The sequence below is a fragment of the Cryptomeria japonica genome, chromosome 11, assembly GCF_030272615.1.
Source record: "Cryptomeria japonica chromosome 11, Sugi_1.0, whole genome shotgun sequence".
NCBI lineage: Eukaryota > Viridiplantae > Streptophyta > Pinopsida > Cupressales > Cupressaceae > Cryptomeria > Cryptomeria japonica.
Window position 1 is genome coordinate 125,952,730 of NC_081415.1, and position 21,035 is coordinate 125,973,764.

The window sequence follows — 21,035 nt, forward strand, 5'->3', positions numbered from 1 at the left end:
GAATATCAAGTTGTAAACATGATCTTGAACACAAGTGATACATAGTCAATTCTTTGAGATGCTAATTTGATCAAGTGCTAAAACTTTAGCTTTGTGGGCCAAATTGATTCCTAACATCTTAGAAATCAATTTCCCATCTTTGAAATCTAGCTTTGAATATGTTATTTAAATTCATGAACTTTTCCATTTGATTCAACATAATTTATTACTTCTAGTCCCAACTTATTTAACTAGGCCAATTAATTGTTTTAATGATTTAATTAGCCTATAATTTTTTTTTGTAATTATTTCATTTGTCATTATATAGTGTGTTCAAATCAAATAAACAAATAAAGAGCCTACAAAAAATCGAGCCTACTTAAGTGTAAGGACCCAAAACCCTTAGATGGCGATACTAGGTCCTACCGTACACAAATTTGACAAACTAAGCACCTTTCAATTTTTTCTTAATATAGAACAAAGCAAATTTACAAAGAATATAAGCTATCAATAAGTAATTCAAATGAATTATAATAGAATTTTCAAGGATAACAAAGTTCATACAATTGAACCAGATTTAAACTGAAACGTCAAGATTAGAATTGAAACACTTTACTGTCAAAAGACATTTGATTTAATAGAAAAATCCATGCTATAATCACTTAAATGATAATAAATTCAAATCTTCATCAAAATTACAACCACAAACAACTAATAACAACCGATTCAACAATTACAAGAAAAAAAGCATTTATCTTTTACCACTGACCCTTTGTATGACCTTACCTCCAAATATCTAGACCAGGGTTCGACTCTAATGAACAACAGAAGAAGTTAAAAAGGAGAAAAGAAGAGGTATTACAGGCTTTTATTAAACACCAGCTGTGACAGAGTTAACCCTGATATTGTTTTTACGAGAGAAATAAATGTAGCTCAATCCAGCGGTGAAGAACACCCCGAACAGAATGCCAAACATGATCATTGTATAACCACCTTCGCTCAGAATTTCTGTTTCTGTTTCTGTTTCTGGTTCTGGAGCTTCTACTTGAGGAAGGTGGCCTTCTCTGAGTCGAAATGGAGCTAACATCACCGAGGGGAATCGATGGTGTGGGGGAACTGTTTACAGAAGAAAGAGGAGGTTCCAAGTTCGAACCCTGTGTAGCCCAGAGCTGAATTATAAACAGAGAAATATAAAGTAGGCTGGTCATTTTTGTGTCTTCAGTTCTCACAACTGTAGTTCGTTATGGTGTTTGGGCAATAAAAAGAAAAATAAGTCGTGTCCTCCCGACAAGTGGGACTGACCGTTTCTAGAATTTGTAATCACGCATTTTTTCTGGTAAGAGGTTTATTGGGGTCTGACGTAGGTAAAACAGTACATTATTTTTCATTATTTTCCTTATTATCCTATGTGGATAATATTTTAATTATTATTTATTCTTTATGCAATATCATTTTCTTGTCATAAGTCGATAATATTTAAATTATTATTATTATTTTTTATGCAATATTTTCTTGTTTGATATGGGACCTTGAGCTTATGTTGATATATCTTCGGTTGAGAGTCTATTTATGCTAATACTTTTTCATCTAGAGTCAAGGATTGAGGGTATTCATTATGCCATAATCATCCAAGGTATGTTGTCAACCTCATCCTTTATATCCTGTCTCTAACGATTTGAACCTTGATGGATGACATAATTAAGGAACATATTAGTATTCTCATCAGTTGAACTTCAACCCTTTGACAATTTTGATGTTTTATATAATTGTATAGTTTATGAGTCAATTTTTATTGGGTTATATTTTAATTTTTAAATTTTTAAATTTTATTTTGAACATTTGAATTTCTTGGTAAAGAAAGGTATATAAATGTTATTATGTTACAATTATATAAAGAGATCAATTTCTTAATTTTTACATTACTTTTTATGTACAAGTATTTTTCTTTTTCTTTTTAATAACCCTGGGTTCATATAAAACGATATTATAAAATGTAAAAGCAATGTAAAAGCAAAAAAGAGATACAATACCAAAATAATTTATTGTTAAAAGACACCAAGGAGAAGATATGTAGAATACCTAAATATATGCACATTTAATATAAACTTTTAGATAATTTAAAGTAATAATTTATTTAAGAAATTAGGTTTTGAAATTCATGTGAATGGTTATAATGTACCACATTTTCTCTATAGAAATTTGATTTGAATTCAGTTATAAGTTTCATAAATCAGTATTATCATTAATGACTATCATACGATTTACATTTCATCAACACTAGATAATATAGCTAGGTAAAAGAATGGAAAATAAATGAAAGGACAAAAACATCAATTAAATTAGATATAAGCAATGAACACATTTGTGAGAACATCATAACTTAAAATCACCTAAGCATTTGTTAGATTATATTATCTTAGGTTTGTTGCATGCTTTATTGTCATCCTTGAATCTTCCCTAAGAACCATAAGACGTATTTGCTAAGGGTTTGACCAAGGAAAAATTGACGCTTTCAACTTAAGTAGATCTATTGAAAAGTGTTTGTAAACAACACTAATAACTATAAGCTTTCAAACATCAAAGCTTAAGGTGAGTGAATTGTAGTAGTTTTTGAAGTGATAGCTATACTTTGTGATTTAAAAAATCAATTTTGTGTAGTAGGTCAAGTCCACACTCTTAGGAACCACCTCCATAATTGTTGATTCAATACCAAACAATTCACAATCAAATTTTTAGGACAATGATATAAGGTAATAATTGAAACCTCAACAACTAAATCTTTAAGACAACCATTTTCTCATCAGAATCAAAGGTAAGCACCCATGTGCTTATTTTATTTTATTTTCACATCTTTTTTTTATATTTATTTACATTTGCACAAATAATCAAATCGTATTTCTAATTAGTCTATGTTAATTAAATGCTTATTATTTGCATTTACTTAATTGACATATTTAAGATTTAACTCTATCACAATACTTTAATATGAAAAACAAATGGGACCATATTTATGACTGTGATTACGCATTTGTGCCGGTAAAAGATTAATTGGGGTCTGATGTAGTAAAGCACTACATTATCTTTCATTATTATCTTGGGTTCATTGTTGTTTGATCTGGGAGCATGAGTTTACAGTGATATCTTTTACATTGAGAGTCTATTTATGCTAATATCTTTTTATATGAGATTCAAGGATTGAGGACTATTCATTCAGTCAAAGTCGTTCAAGGTATGATCTCAACCTCATCCTTTATCATGCTTCTAAGGGTTTGAATCTTGGTGGATGGCATAATCAAGGAATATATCAGTACTCTTACCAGTTCAACTACAACCCTTTGATAAAATTTATTTCTTATAGGAGAAACATACTAGTAGCCGTTATAGCTAACTTCGTTCACTTACAAATCCTAAAAGGTACATTGCATTTTGACGATTCTTTTTGGTTGTCCCCATATGCGATTGACTATCTCATAGCAATTGTTCTAGCTTTCGGGTAGTAATGCCACATATTATGGGATCCGTAATGCAAGAAAAAGTACACATTTCAAAGTGTCACCTAATACCTACTTAAAGATGCCCCAATAATTGTGCACTTAAAAATGTCCTTACTTACATGCACAAATTCCCTTGTAGTTGTACATAAATGCCCCAATAGTCATACACAAATGGGCCAATTATGGTCCAAGAATACTAAAAAGTGGGTACCTATTCGTACATGTGAAATTTCTAAATGGGCTATAAGTTATCATTTTTTTTATTTGTTTAAAGTTAGTAACTGGAGGATTGGGTGCACAAGGAATGAATGGTTATTGGAACTACAATGAAGTTATTGGTGCTCTTCCCCTATAATTGTGTAGTTTCTGAGTCAATTTTATTGAGTTATATTTTAATTTAAAATTTCTTAAATTTAATTTCGAACATTCAAATTTCTTGGTAAACAAATGGATACACATATTGAAATTTCATAAGTAGATTAGTTCCTTAATTTTCACATTAATTTTTATGTGTAATTTTTTTTTTAAATAAAACTAGGTCCATATCAAACAATGTTATAAAATATAAAAGCAAAAAAGAGATAGAATACAAAAATATTTTGTTGTTGAAAGACATCAAGGAGAAGATACATACATGTAATATAAAATAGAATTAGAATGAATTGAATCAAATGAAGAGACATTATTTACCTTTATGAAATGAATTTGATGAAATAGTGAGAGGGATTGACTATATTTATATGTCATTCATACATATGAAATAAGGATACGATGACCCAAAAATGACTCATTTATTATATTACACTTGATACATGTAGGCACCATGTAGATCAATTAATATAGTAGGCAAATATGCCCACACAAATAATATATAATAAAAATCAAGATGATCATAACCCAAAGGTGTACCTCATGATTCAATAATCAATGAAAAATTAATATGATGAGTTTTATGTATCATAACATTTGTTAGGAAGATGACTTTGAGGGACTAAGATGAAGGTGGAATTCATTTCGAAAAAGAAAGAGATTGACATCCAACATCTATTGAATTAGAACTTTTGATATTGCATGAAACTCACATAAATATGAAAACTTATGCATGTATACTTGAAAATATAAAATTAAGAATCTTTCATGTCTTATTGAACCATTAGTCCTCAACTTGTGTACTTGATGTAGTAGTTTGAGAGTGTAATGATTATTTTTGAATTAGACCTAAGATGTAAGACCACTTTGAATTGTTACTTTGACATGTGAAAATTTCAAATAATTTAGAAAAGATAGAGCAAACAAATGATAATGTAGGAATAGTTATAATTTAAGTATAAGCCTCATGAATATGAAGTTAAGCACTTTATTTTGAAGAATTTATTTGATGTATGGTTCATTAGTATTGATGTATTTTATTTTGGTAATGATCAAAAGGATTATAGTCTTTATGAATTACGCCATGATTACTTTGAAGAGATTAGATGAATGTCTTTCTAAAAATTTGAGTTACTTTAATGACTTAAAAATCCATGTTAACTCATATGTTGGAAAAATCATTGAATTTAACTTCAAATGGATAGTCTAATTTTCACTTTTCACCTATCATAGAAGAGAATTTGATCCAAGCTTAACCATATATATTTTGAAGAGGAGTTAATTTTGAGTCAACTTCACTTTTCTATTTAGTATTAGTTTATCTAATTAGACTATCATCCTTAGATTGCATATTGTAGCATCTTTTTGGAGACCTATTTGAGTGACTATTTTAAGGCTTCTAAATGAACCTAAAAGGAGATATTTTGCAAATGAAATATCTAACCAAATGTGTTTAAAGTACAACAAACTTCTCCTAGGTTACATTTAGTAATGAACCCTAATAACTTGGGAAGAACAATGTGTTGATAACTTTCACTTTTGATTGATATGGATTAGGATATAATTTATATTTTTCTATTTTGAACTTATTCAATTTAAATGAAGTGCATACTCAAAATGAGAAATGAGGACCCATTTATTTGACTATGAAACTCAAATTTTGAGGGCTTGGTGTGGAAGACTAAGATTAACCATCTCAAAATATTTCCTTACTTCACTTTTCATGCTATAAAGTACTGAATCCCTATCACTTGTACAAATTAAATTATCAAAGTGGAGAGCTCTAGTACATGATTCTTTGTATTCTTCACATGAATTAATGTTGATAAATCTCAAATCTATTAAATTTAAAGTAAATAAGAAGAGTATCAACCTTTTCAAAGTTGACATTCTTAGTTGGAGTTATCATGTTAACTAAATCTTTGTTCTTAAATAATTTATTGGGCTTGAAAGATAAGGTTATTGTGGTCCAAAAAGGCTTTTAAAATTTATATAATATGATATTTTATCAAAACAAAATAATGTAAATTTACAACTTGTCCTTTTGTAACTTTTGAGGTATTTAACTCACACAAAAAGTTTTAACCCTACTAACTGATGTTGTATTCTTACTTTTTTGTTTATTATATTTTATGATTATGTTTGTAATATAACTCATAATTCATTGTTTATATTTTATGTATATCTTTTTAACTTTATTAACTTAATTTTAGAAACACCTCTAAAGAAATACCTTATTATGTGCATATGTGTTGGGGTTCTTTAAATGATTAAAATGTGTTGCAATATATAAATTCAATATTAGGGGAAAAAGGGATAATATAATTAATGTAATACAAGTATGTATTAGAGGTTATCAAATATGTACATAAGGGGTTGGGATATTTTTAAGTGGCATTATAAATATTTAGTAGATCACTTTACATAAGTCAATCAAATAAAATGTAGGTAGCAACAATTTGTATTAGCCAAGGATAGAATTACAAGGAGATAGATAAGATTGTGTCATTCCAAGATGAAATTGTGTCCATGGTCATATTTATAGGCAAATTAGGTGTTACTACAAGGTCAATGACAAAGTCTGTAGCTATAATTTAATATTAAACGTATAGATTTGATCTTGATTGCACCACATGATCAAGCCAACAACATGAACATCTCAAGATTGCTAAAGATTTGCACATTTTCTAACCTCTAATTTACATTTATCAATCTATTATTTACCTTAATGTTTGAAATATCAACTTAATTAATTAAATAAGAGTAATAATTTTAATTAATCTATTATCTCTTATTTTAAATAACTAAATAAATTTTATTTCCCTACAATAGTAATCATATTTTGATGTGTTGAGAAATAAAAATTTATGAATATGATAGATCAATTAGTGAAAATATTCCATTCTGAGTTTGCCAACTTCATCTTCAACTGATTTCAACGTAACCAATAAATATCTTTCAATTTAAATATAACTCAATCATAATATTGTAATTTAAAAACAACAATGCTTATATAATCAAATTATTTTTCTATAAATAAATTATAAATAAAGAATCAATGCATCATTTATTAAAAATTGATGTTAAATTTGACGGTCTATAGTGCCACTTTAGCTTTTGATGGCTCGTAAGGCCCGGCTTAACGAGCACACTCGAAGCGTTGACTGCAATGCTTAGGTTTCTCGTGTGGGGTCCGTTCCGTCCGTTCTCTTCACCGGCGTCCGCTTCCGTTTTCCTCACTGGCCCCTTTAATAGTTGCGGTTGATAGTTAACTGCCCAGTTCCCGCCTATAATCCAAACCAAATTCAAAATCGCTCCCGCCTTGCTTAAGTTTAGTAGGTGCTAGTAAAGAGTTCGATGAGACCCTCATGGAATGTTGTCATCGCAGACAAGGAAAACAGAAACGGACGCCGGTGAAGAGAACGGACGGAATGGACCCCACACGAGAAACCTAAGCGTTGCAGTGAACGCTTCGAGTGTGCTCGTTAAGCCGGGCCGACTCGTAATAGGGTTTCAAAGAAATTCATACTGTAGGTCCTTTTTCTAAGAAGGTGATAATTTGATGTCGTCGTCTGAACATATTCAAGCTTTCTTATTTATGTTAAAATAGCTATCATATGAATGGAGCACTACTCTCCGTCAGCACCTCAAAACAGATTTCCATGTGCAACATCTCTATCTATAGATTATGCCAATCATTTGACAATGACTCAATAGAATTTAGTAGATTACATATGTCCATACTGCTAAGCTTGGGCTGTTGTTTTCTTTCTTCTATCCAATCTAAAAGATTTTTCTAGTCAAATTTGCAACAGAAATCTTCTATTAATTTAGCATAGTCAAATTTCTTGATTTATTAAAAAGTATGAAAAACAATATCTATCAAAATTTCTATTGTAGATCCAGTACTGGCATAGTGTAATGGTTTAAATGTAGTTGTTGATCTTGTCATCAAGGTTAAAATCTTGTTGGGGTGGGGATGAGGTCTCCAGTTTGTAACCTCGTTGCATGATAGCCTCCCATCAAAAACATTTATCCCTAAAAGAGAAAAAAGAAAAATAAGATACATCTCAAGTTATAAAGGTAGTGAACTTATTGTAAGGACTCATCAAATAATTAAAGGCAATGAATGTAGATATATGAATCTGGATTAGAAATAACTAGCAATTGCACCTTGGTGTGCAATAGGCATGCCAAAGAGAGGTGTGGAAGGTCAATTAGAGAGAATTTTGGTCTATTTTTTGCATAAACTTGTGTACTACATGAAACTAAAAAATAAACTCTAAATTAAGGAGATAATAAAGTTCCATTACCAATGGACTCTTGTTATGTTTCCAATAGGGTGAGAGGGAGAGAGAGGTAGAGATAGGGATAAAAAGAGGGAGAGATAGAGGGGGAAAGAGTGAGAGAGGGGGAAGCAAAGAGATATAGATAGAGAATACGATAGAATATATATAGAGATGAGACGAAGATGGAGATGGAGAAAGAGGAGAGGAAGATGGAGAGGAGATGGATGAAGAGGCAAAGAGAGAGAGAAGAGAGAGGAATAGATAGAGATGAAAAAGAAAACTAAATAGAGGGAGAGAGAGAGGGGGAGAGATAGAAAGATAGAGATAGGAAGTGATATATAGAGAGATGAGAGATATAGTGGTAGACATAGATATAAAGATAATTAGATAGAGATATAGGGATATATCAAATAAGAAATATAGAGATATATCTATAGAGAGGAAAATAGATATACATATAGAGGTCGAGGTCGAGGTTGAGGTCGAGGTTGAGGTCGAGGTTGAGGGAGAGAGAGAGAGAGAGAGAGAGAGAGAGAGAGAGAGAGAGAGAGAGAGAGAGAGAGAGAGAGAGAGAGAGATCATCTTGTAGTCTTTCTCCTAACCCAAATGCTAAGTGTTGTATTTATTTGTACACCTCTCTGCTTCCTATTATATTTTCGAAAGCTTTTTATACTATTTTGCTACCCATGGCCACTTTCTAATATTTTTTAGTTTTGTTTATTTTTAGATGAAAATGGTCCCCAAAATTTCTTCTTGTGACTATACAATTGTGTAGACACTATTCAACAACCAAAATAATAGTGTTTCATATTCTTCTTAGAGGCAACCACAATCAACCTAAGTCTTGCTAGGTTCCTAATTAACTTATTTTGATTGCATTCCTTGAAATAATAAATAGATTATTGAGAATTTCAAGTGGGGACTTTCAAGATTACCCTCTTGAATCTAGTTATCTTCTTATAATTCTACACTTCTAGATGTGGCTTCATTATTTTTTGCACCTTCGGTCCTCCATCATTTTTTTGGTTTGGCACTATTTACAAACATTGTTGGGTGAAAAAGTCATTATATACCATTGGAAAGGGTTTGTATAGATACGTGAATATATGTGGGCTCACAAAGTTGTTGCCTCTTTGTAAATAACAATATGATAATCTATTTTGAGATTTTTTCACCTGTTTTTCTCAATTGCTTGGCATAATACATTAGGACTATAACCTTTTTCCAATGAGAACTCAATATTTCAGCCTAGTCAACAATTTTTGCACCTCCATGTGGGTTTGTAATCCAGTTCACCTCTACATGCCATTCATTTCATGAACCAAGGTAGAAGATTCTAAGCGGTATTAATCAATCCTTTTTGGCACTTTAATCAAGTCAGAAACCTCCACCTTATTTGTTGTAACATGTCACTCTAACTTTATTATTAAATTTGGTAATTAATAGCATGTTATGTAACCACTAGCATTTTATGCTCATCTCTAGTGATCAATTTTTGGTAGTTTAGATAACCCACTTAGTTATCAACTTTTGCTAGTTTAGATAAGCCACAAAGTGCTAGTAAGGGAGGAAGTCTTTTTCTTTTAGTCATAACTTGCACACTCAGGGGTGTTATTTTAGTGTGAATAGTGACAAAAATCTCTTCTCATGGATCATCAAAAGCATCCAATGTTGAACATCTACCACCATTATAGGAGGATAAATGATTTTTCTTTTCATCTCACTTTTGGGAGGAAGGGTTTCCTCACATGAAGTTCATGTCATGACCCATATCATTATTATTTAGTAGATCTATTTAATTTTATGTTTTCTAAATTATTTATGACACAATATATATTTATGCCCATTTTAATATTGAATTGAAATTATTATAATTTAAAACTATTTTCATCAAAGTCCAAACTATATCCTTTGGAGAAACATACTTTAAAATGAAGGTAAGAAAATAACAATCATTGTCTTTGTGAAGGTTAAGTTTTGGGTGATTGAGGTAAAGAGTGGTGTTAGTGGGCACACTTGTGTAATACATTTTGCATCAAAATGTATTACCTATTTTTACAATAATAAGATTCCTATTTTTCTACTTTTTACAATAATAAGATTCCTATTTTTCTACCACCTTTGAATCAAAATATAATACCTCAACTTTGAAGGAAGAAATATTATATTCTATTTTAACTAAATATAAGTTTTGTTTCTATTAAGAAAATTTAATATATTTATTTAAATTTTTGTTTAAAATAGTGAAATTGAAATATTCCATGTGTGGAATATTTACTCAAGTGGATACTAGGTGGAAGTTATTTGAGAAAAAATTGAAGTTTAACTAAAAGAAACAACTCCCACTTTTGGCATGCGCGCCCAGTGCAAAACTCATGCGCAGGGAAGAAGACAAACTCATTTCTAGGTTTGAAAACTGTGCATCACGGGTTCCAGGTTCGAACCCTGTGAAGCCCACAGTTGAATCACAAACACAGAAATATACAAAGCCCACACACCATCACCACCTACAGTTGTAAAGACACGAAGAATGGCGGGCTGGAGATTCAACTGTGGGCTTCACAAGGGTCGAACCTGGAACCTCCTCTAAACAACTTTCAAGTTTCGATTCTGTTACCCACTATTCACTAGAAGGAGGTTGTCACCTTCCTGAAATAGAAACAAAATGTGAAGGGCATACAAAGCGTTACCCTGAAAATCTGTGCAAACATGGTTTTGCAGGCATCATTTTTGGCATTCTGTAGCGAGATATATTTATGTCACTCGTGAAAGCCTGTATCAGGAGGAGTAACTCTATCAGAGCTATTGTTTAATGAAGCCTGTATTACCTGCTATTTCTCTTTTTGTTTTTCTGTTGTTCATGGGAGTCGAACCCTGGTCTAGTTTGTTGAATAGTTGGCCGTAGATATTTGGAGGTATGGTAGTAGTGCCAGTAGTAAAGTTTTATGTCTTTTTCGCTGTAATTGTTGAACCAGTTGTTATTAACTGGTTATGGTCATAATTTGGAAATATGTATTTTTTTTTGGTTGGAAGCAAGAGTACAAATATGAGGGATATTTTTGTAAAAAAATTATTTTGGATGGAATAGACTTAATGTTTCATTATTAAGATAATTCTTATATTGTTATAACAAGGTAAAGGAAGTTTAGGTTTATTGAGCAACCTATGCATATTCTTGATATTATGATTTCTGTTTTATTAAATTATTTAAATATATGTAATTCTCAATGGTTGCTTGGTCTGTAGGTGAAGTTGAAAGGCTCTTAATGAGCCTACCATGGATCAAGTCTTGCTGAGTGCAAGGCTATGCCATCTAAAAGGGATGAGGTCAGGATCGTGTCCTAGACGAATTTAGTAGAATGGATACCCCTCACTCCTTGGCTCTTAGCCAAAGAGGTTCTTGTGCTCCCATATCAGGTAGCAAAAATGAATTTGTGGACAATCGTCCATCAAAAATACCCATAATTATTAGCAATATATCTGAAAACAAATTATACTAGCACTTACTTAATAAAGAAAGGCTATTTCATCACTAGGTGTATGAATGCACTTGTGGGTCAATTTATTTCTTCTAGATGATTGGAAACACATCATAGATGAGCTCATAATGATGAGTTGCTACTATATTTTTGTAAAAAAATATATCTAAAGATTTATAAATACACTTAGATATCGATTATACATCTTTCCCTCCACATGTTGGATAGGGGAGATGGAAGTTTACTAACGAATCTTAGTACAAACATGCAATTTTTTCACCACCCATGAACAAGAGGCAAATAGTCGGTCCAAACCTTATTGTTCTTCAAAAATGTTTGGAACTAGTAGCAACTGGAGACTCAACACTCAACTCTTCTAGATGTGACATTTTATAGAGAATTACCACTATTGCTAGTGAAGTTGATCAGTTGCCATATGATCATGTTGGTAGATATATGTTACATCCATATATTAGCATTCCTCCCATCAAAACTATATTGAGTAGCTATGATCCTTGCATTCATGTTGATCTACCATCACCATACGATGTGGCAAAGATGACTTGAGTTATTATCTTATGTAATTTGAGTGCATACCTCATCATTGATTTATTAGATGCATATAAGTTTGCGGGCGATGATCATGTGATTCCACATGATGCTATATCCACACATATCACATGATATTTCAAGGTAGATGAAAGATCCATAGTGAGGCAATTTCAATGGGTTTAGGGGAATATTAGGATTCTCTAGTTGATCCTACAATCCCCTTAGCATGTTCAAAAGCAAGTTGAGGTTATTGGGCTAGATTTTTTTGGAGGTGAATATAGCAGACTTCTTTTTTAGAATTGATACTACACCATCTTAAAGTGTTACCATGTTCCTTCATTCTTTGACCTCAGTGGGATTGGGAGCTTCATTGATTTTGTAATTATGGTATATTTATATATTGTACGTGATTTTAAATGATCACATGTTTAAGCTCTAACTCTCAATTGACATCACATATGAATCATGTGTTATACAATTATTATTTTTTTTCCCGACTTTAGAGATTTGTAGTATTGGTGACCCTACACATCATCATGAAGTATTTAAATCACCTACAATTCACATACACATAGCTTTACATAAACACATCAAGTACAATTTTTCTAACTTTGCATGCATGTTTAGTTGTCATATATAGGTTCCAAGATCGGGTCATGCTTCTATTCAAAGTCCTATGCAACATCCTCTACATGATGCAAACTATGGATGCTAGGTAATTTAGGTTGAGCATATGATTTTAAATTCAATTTTAGTTGTAACATTATATGCATACATGTATATTTCATATATTTTTAATTATTAAACAATATATAATTTAATGTTCATGTACATGTACATACATAATTTTATGTGCTTGGATATGTAATTTAATGTGTAGGCTTGACACATGACTAAGGACTGGACTTAGAAAATGATTTAAGTTATCTTGGACAAAGTGAGGTTAAATCCATCCATATATATAGATATTCTTATTTATAAGATGTTTTTTTTATATTTATTATTAAATATACACTTATGTATTATTGATATATTTTTTGAATACTAAATACACTTATTCTTTATGAACATTATTGATTTATCATGTGTAGAGGTAGTTTTTTTATATTTATAGATCACATGTGTATAAATGATGTTTAGTTATTGCATTGTATTTAGAAGCTTTGCATGCTAAATTCATAATACTATTTACTTATAGCATGAAGAATTTTTGCGATCAAATCTAGACTTATACGTAAACATCACTATATTCATAAGATGATATTTAACTATAACCTTAGTAGGTTCCTAAATATATGTGCATTCGATATGAACTTTTAGATAATTTAATGAAATAATTTATTTAAACAATTAGGTTTTGAATTTTATATGAATGATTATAATGTATCATATTTTCTCTCTATATTTGATTTGGTTTCAATTATAAATATCATAATCATTTTGTGATCATCAATGGCTATCATATGATGCACATTTCATCAATATTGTATAGGATAACTAGATAAAAAAATGAAAAGGACATGAAAGAATAATATGGTAAATCAACCAGATATTAAAAACAAACATATTTTTGAGAGCATCATAGTAGAATCATCTAAACATTTTTTAGATCATATTATCTTAGTTTTGTTGCATGTTGTCTTGTCATCCTTGAATCTTCCCTTAGAACTATATGACCTATTTGCTAAGGGTTTGACTAGGGAAAAACTTGACCCTTGCAACTTAACTAGATTCTCAAAAGTGTTTGTAAACACAACTAATATGTATACGCATTCAAACATCAAAGATTAAGGTGAGTGAGTTGTAGTAGTTTGTGATTTACTAGATCAATTATGTGCAACTATGTAAATATTTCATTTGTCATAGTGTGTTCACATCGAATAAATCAACAAAGATCCTACCAGAAATCGAGCCTACATAAGTGTAAGGACCCAAAACCCTTTGATGGTGATCCTAAGTCATGCCCTAGACAAATTTGACAAAATAAGCATCCCTCAATTTTTTTCTTTATATTGAACTAAGATAATTTTTAAAGAATATAAGCTACCATAGGTAGTTGAAAAGAATTATAATACAACTATCAAGGATAAAAAGTTCATACTATCAAACGAGATTTGAACTAAAATGTTTAACATGAAAACAAAATGCATACAATTGAACAAGATTTGAATTGAAACACTTACATGAATTTAATTAAACAACTTTTGAATTGAAACACTACATAAATGAAAATTTTTCCATAAATAACGACCTAAAATCTGAAAGCATGCAATATGACTAAATCCATCCCATTGTAAATAATGACATTACACTAATATCCAAATTACTGTCAAAAACATTTGATTTAATAGCCAACTCCATGCTATAATCACTTAAATGGTACTGATTCAACAATTACAGAAACAAGGCATTTATCTTTTACCACTGGCCTTTTGTATGACCCTAACTCCAAATATCTAGACCAGGGTTCGACTCCCATGAACAACAGAAGAACAAAAAAAGAAGGAAAGAAGAGGTATTACAGGCTTTCATTAAACAACAGCTGTAATAGAGTTAACCCTGGTATTGTTTTTGCGAGCAAAATAAATATAGCCCAATCCAGCAGCGAAGAACATCCCGAACAGAATGCCAAACATGATCCCTGTATTTTTACCTTCGCTCAGAATCTCTATTTCTGCTTCTGGTTCTGGAGCTTCCATTTCAGGATGGTGGCCTTCTGCTAGTGAAAATGGGGTTAACATCATCGATACGGGGGAGTATTTTCAGAAGAAAGAGGAGGTTCCAGGTTCGAACCCTGCGTAACCCACAGCTGAATCAGAAACATAATATAAAGTAGGCTGGCCATTTGTGTGTCTTCAGTTCACAACTGTAGTTGGTTATGGCGTGTGGGGTTTATAAGCCTGCGCAGCCTTTGCATGTCGTAAAAAGTAAAATAGGAGGTGGCCTTCTGACAAGTGTGACCAACCATTTCTATGATTGTAATCAAGCGTTTTTGGGCGGTAAGGGGTTAAGCAGTACATTATCTTTCATTACTATCGTAAGTCCATAATATTTAAATTATTATTATTACTATTTTTTAATGCAATATCATCTTGTTGTTTGATATGGGACCTTGAGTTTATGCCAATATATTTTGGTTGGGAGTCTATTTATGCTAATACTTTTTTGTTCAGAACTAAAGATTAAGGGATACTTATTCTACCAAAATCATCTCTTATATCATCTCTAAGGGTTTGAATCTTGATGGATGGTATAATTAAGGAATATATATATCGGTATTCTTATCAATTGAACTACAACCGTTTGATAAATTTGGTGTTTTATACAATTGTATAGTTTTTGAGTCAATTTAATTGAGTTATATTTTAATTTAAATATCATTAAAGTTTATTTTTGAAAGACACCAAGGAGAAGATACGTATATGTAATATAGAATAAATTGAATCAAATGGAGAGATAGAATACCAAAATAATATATGTTGCTGAAAAACACCAAGGAGAATATAAATACATGTAATATAAAATGGAATTAGAATGAATTGAATCAAATGGAGAGATATTATCTACATTTTTCCAATAAATTTGATGAAATAGTGAGTGAGATTAGCTATATTTATATGTCATTCATACATATGAAATAAGGATATGATAACCTAAGAATGACATATTATATGCACATTTTTATTAACAATATTGATTTATCATGTGTAGAGGTTCTTGTTTATATTTATAGATGACATCTTTATATATGATGCTTAGTTATAGAATTGTACACGTGTGTGTGTGTGTGTGTGTGTGTGTGTGTGCTTGTACATCTATATATGTTTTTTATTCATAGACTTGTAAATGTTGCATTAATAGATCACATATGTTTATATGATTGAATCAACATATAATTATTGACCTTTACATCTTAAAATTTTTGCATGTTAGCTTCACTGTTTACTTGCGACATGAAGAATTGTTGTGATTAACGAGTCTTATATGTAAACACCACTATATTCATAATATGGCCTTTTAATATAACATTGGAAGGGTCCTAAATATATTTACATTTAATATAACCTTTTAGATAATTTAATGAAAGAATTTATTTAAGAAATCAGGTTTTGAAATTTATGTGAATGGTTATAATGTATCACATTTCCCTAGAAACTTGATTTGAATTCAGTTATAAGTTTCATAAATCAATGTGATCATCAATGACTATCATATGATGTACATTTCATCAACACTAGATAATATAGCTAGGTAAAAGAGTGAAAAATAAATGAAAGGACAATAAGGTCAATTAAATTAGATATAAGCTCAATGAACATACTTATGAGAACATCATAACTTAAAATCATCCAAGAATTTTTTAGACCATATTATCTTAGGTTTGTTGCATGCTTTATTGTCATTCTTGAATGTTCCCTCACAACTATAAGACCTATTTTCTAAGGGTTTGACCAAGGAAAAGTTGATGCTTTCAACTTAAGTAGATTTAAAAGTGTTTGTAAACAACACTAATAACTATAAGCTTTCAAACATCAAAGATTAAGGTGAGTGAGTTGTAGTAGTTTTTGAAGTGATAGATATATACTTGTGATTTAAGTGATTATTTTTGTGAAATAGGTCAAGTCCACACTCTTAGGGACCACCTCCACAATTGTGGATTCAATACCAAACAATTCATAAGTAGGTTTTTAGGACAATAATATAAGGAAAAATTTGAGATCTTGACAAATAAATCTCTAAGACAACCATTTTCTCATTAAAATCAAAGCTAAGCACCCATGTGCTTATTTTATTTTATTTTTATATCTATGTTTTGTATTTAGTTACATTTGTGCAAATAACCAAATCCTATTTCTAATCAATCTATGGTAATTGAATTTTTATTGTTTGCATTTACTTAATTGACTTATACTTAAGATTTCAATCTATCACAATAATTTTATATGAAAAAATGACTCCTCCTTGTTGCTTAGGAAAAAATGTAAAAATATTCATATTGCATTAACATTTTGATATACTTTTTATTTTATAATTGATTTAGATAACTTCGTATTACATATGTGTACTAGTGAAAAATGCATAAACATGCTCTTTTCCCTTATGTTTTGGGCCACTCTGACTAGAGTGTCCAAAGGGAGATAACAAGTTTACAAATGGCATATTTTTGCATGAGTTCAACTTACCACTTCAAATCTAGTTATTAATCCCTAGATCCCTCATTATATCTCAAACCTTAATTTTTAAAATTCAAAATTATATCATATAGATCTTTTCTCCAATCATTATGAATAAAACTAGAGCATGCTTGCATTGATTTGTGTTCTATGTTGGTTTATTTATAAAACATTCACACATTTTGTTGAAACCATCAAATAAATCTAGAACATTTAGGAGTTAGAAACATGATATTTTCACCCAGTCCAAAAATGTTCTAGTTATTGATTTTGTTGGATTCAACTATATAGATATTGTAGTCACATAAATTTGTCCATTTTAATTAAATGAATATTTTCTATTTATTTGTTTAAAAACGCACTAGCCATCAGTTAATTAAATTAATATTTAATTAATTCATCTTCAAACATTCTCCTATTAATTTAATAAATTATTTAATTTATTTTAATTCATTCATTAAACCAAATTCACACTCAGTTAAATGAATAAATCATATTTATTCAATTTAATCCCCTTTCCTCTTTTAAATAAATTAAATAAAACATTTATTTAAAAACATAAATCCCACCCACTTGCATTTTCCTACAAATGTAAGTTGTAACCACAAGTTGAAATAAACTAATTTTATTTTAATTAAAATCCTATTTTCCCTCACCCACCAAATCCACTTGCAAACCTAACTCCCTTCTAGATTCTTCTAAACCATTCCTAATTAACCTAATCCATCCCCTAAATATTGTCACATTCCTAAGCAAATTGGAGTCACTTCTCAAAGACTCCAAAGTCTTTGAAAATCAATTAATGCTTTGTGTGTTCAACAAATTAATCTCTAAAGTCTTCCAAACCACTTATGGCTCCTACATGACCATTAATGGTTAATTCCACTTGCACCCATGGTTAAGGACTTTGACCCCTAACTTAACCCTCATGTAACCCATGTGTCTCCTCAAGCATTTATTGCTTTGACCATGGTTATCCCTTTAACCCTTGCACAAGAGTTTACCCCTTGGATAAAATCTTTATCCAATGGATAACTCTAACCTAACCTTAACCTTACCTCCTAGGTTAACCCTCAGGTCATGCCAAGCATTTCATGCTTCTTCCCTCTCCTCTCAACCTCTCTCATGTTGACACTTATCATCCTGGGATTGGGTTGAAAGCCCTCACATGGATCATGAACCATTCAATCCCGACCCTTGTTGAGATTACTCAATCTCAACCATCCATTGCTCCATTTTTCCTATAAATAGAGCCCATTTTTTCATAATCCAGATCCTGAAAAACTTGCATGCATCTAGCTTATAGTAAAATCTAGAGAGTATTTAGCATAATTCACTTTGGTCTAAATTTAATCCTAGTTAGTAACATAATATCTCATTTCTTAGCTTGTTCATATTTGCATTTTCATGAGCATTTACTTCATACTCTTGAATCTCCATAAGACATCCAAAAATAGTGCAAAAAGCTACTGAGAGCTACACTCATTTGGGAACTTGGAGAGGAGAGGAACAAGGGAGAGCTAATGGCATAGGGAGCATCATGAGTGAAGTCTTAATTTTTATTCATTTTTTTTAATCTCTAATATGCTTCTATGCTTAATCTTTCTTGATAATGTTTTTTAATGGTTTAGTTTTATGTTGATTTGACTAACCCCCGGACTAAACCGTTTTATGGTGTTACATTTGGTGAACCCGACGTGAATCGGCAATGAGAACGTCATGAGGGAGATTTTAATCATACTTTCTCATTCATATTTTTGGATGCCTAATTTTTTTCTTGATGTGTTATTAATGAAATGAATGTATCTGTGATTTGTCATGGCAACTAACCATCTTTCTAACTATTTTGACTTAATGGTGGTTGGTATTTAATTCAATCCTCTATTCATTTCTCATTTAGAGTCAAGTTGAGGAGTCACACATGAATACATTATAAAGTTGCATGTTTCATATTTTAAACTGTTCAAATACGCTTGTGATTGGTTTACAGGAATAGAGTTATAACATTACTCCATCATTAGTGCTCAAAATTGATGCTACACTATTCAGACAAAACTGTGGAGGATGCTGGAAAAAGTTGTAGTTTTAAATCTGTCGATCACATTCATCTCTTTAGTTTCAAGCATTTGGTCCAACAGTTCAATTTAGTGCTTTTATGCTGCGATCCTTGTCCATTCCTTGTTTATAAGATCCATTTACAACATAGGCAGGGAGGTAGACTCTAGTTTATGCCTGTCAAATGGCATTTTACTTGAAAGTTTTTAAAAAATGCATCATATGATTTCAATACGAAATTGGAAGTTTCTAAAACCTTCTCAACAATTTAATTTCGTACAAATCTTGTAATCATGCACTCCATGAGATAGCATTTCTTTGAGTCGACATCTCTTTGTGGCATTGTGTTAGAAAACTTTGCCTTTGTCTATGTTTCCACATTTTGCAGGCATATCGACCAGGGAAATTGCAACTGCAACGTTTCACAAATCTCGGCTATCCTTCAACACCCATACCCATGTTCAAATCTCCCACATACGTACATGTAGTGAGAGGTTGTGGAACTTAGCTTTCCACCTACCAAATGCGCAGAATCTGTCATCATTTTGGCCGCTTTATGTATATTGGGACGTCGTTAGTAGTCACGGTTTCCAAGCATGGCACATCATTCATTGATATTTGAGTTATATTATTTCATTGATTTACATTGAAATGTTTAGAGATTTTATTCACATCTTTTTTGGCTTGATCATATGTTCTATTGACCGGGTGTTTTGATTATCTGTGGCAATTTTCATACTTCGTGTGCAAAGGATTGCAGAGCGAATCAATCTCAAATACATCGACTGGCTTCACCAATTACAAGTTAGTGTGCAGTTTACTTTGACACTGAACAATTCAAAAGATCTTTTCAACAAATACATTTCATGCATATCCAATCCATGAAATGACCTCTCTTTAATGGCTTGTTATCGAACTGTACTATTTTCTATGCTTTTACATTTTGTAGGAATATTGACCAGTCACATTTTATAGGGCTATTGCAGCATTTTAATCCATTTTGTACATATCCTACAAACACATAGTTCAAGAGACCGACATCTCTTTCAGGCTTTTATGTCGAACAGGCAAGTGAGGCTGCTAACAACAGATGTCAAACTTGAACTTTCCACCTATGAATTGTATTTGCTTGACAGCTCCTAAATGTCTTTTCATTGAACCTATTGTGTGCATGGTGTACAATTGCTGCAATCCTTGAAATGACATCTCTTTGAGGCAAGGGCGGCTGCTCACAGAGTCTGGGAATCGAGCTTCATACTTAGAAACCACTTTGCACAGAAAATATTTTTAACGCCATTTCAACAAATCATTTTGTGCATATTTACAACTTACGGTTGTAAGAGAGTTTCTAAAGTCTTTCCAACAAATCCATTTTAAGCATATCTTACCAAAAAGGTTCTTTTAAAAAACAAATAAAAAATGGATACATCTTTCAAGACCCACGTGGATGAGGCTAAAGGAGTATTTCTTTTACCTTGTTTTTCTAATTTAGAATAGCTTTTATAATAGTTTGTAAAGATAGTTTTTAATTAGTTTCTTTTGTTAGGTTAGTTTTTAACTTGTTTTCTTTTTAATAGTTAGTTTTTGATTAGTTTCTTTTATTTAGTTAGTTTTTAATTTTTTTTTAATTAGTTAGTTTTTATT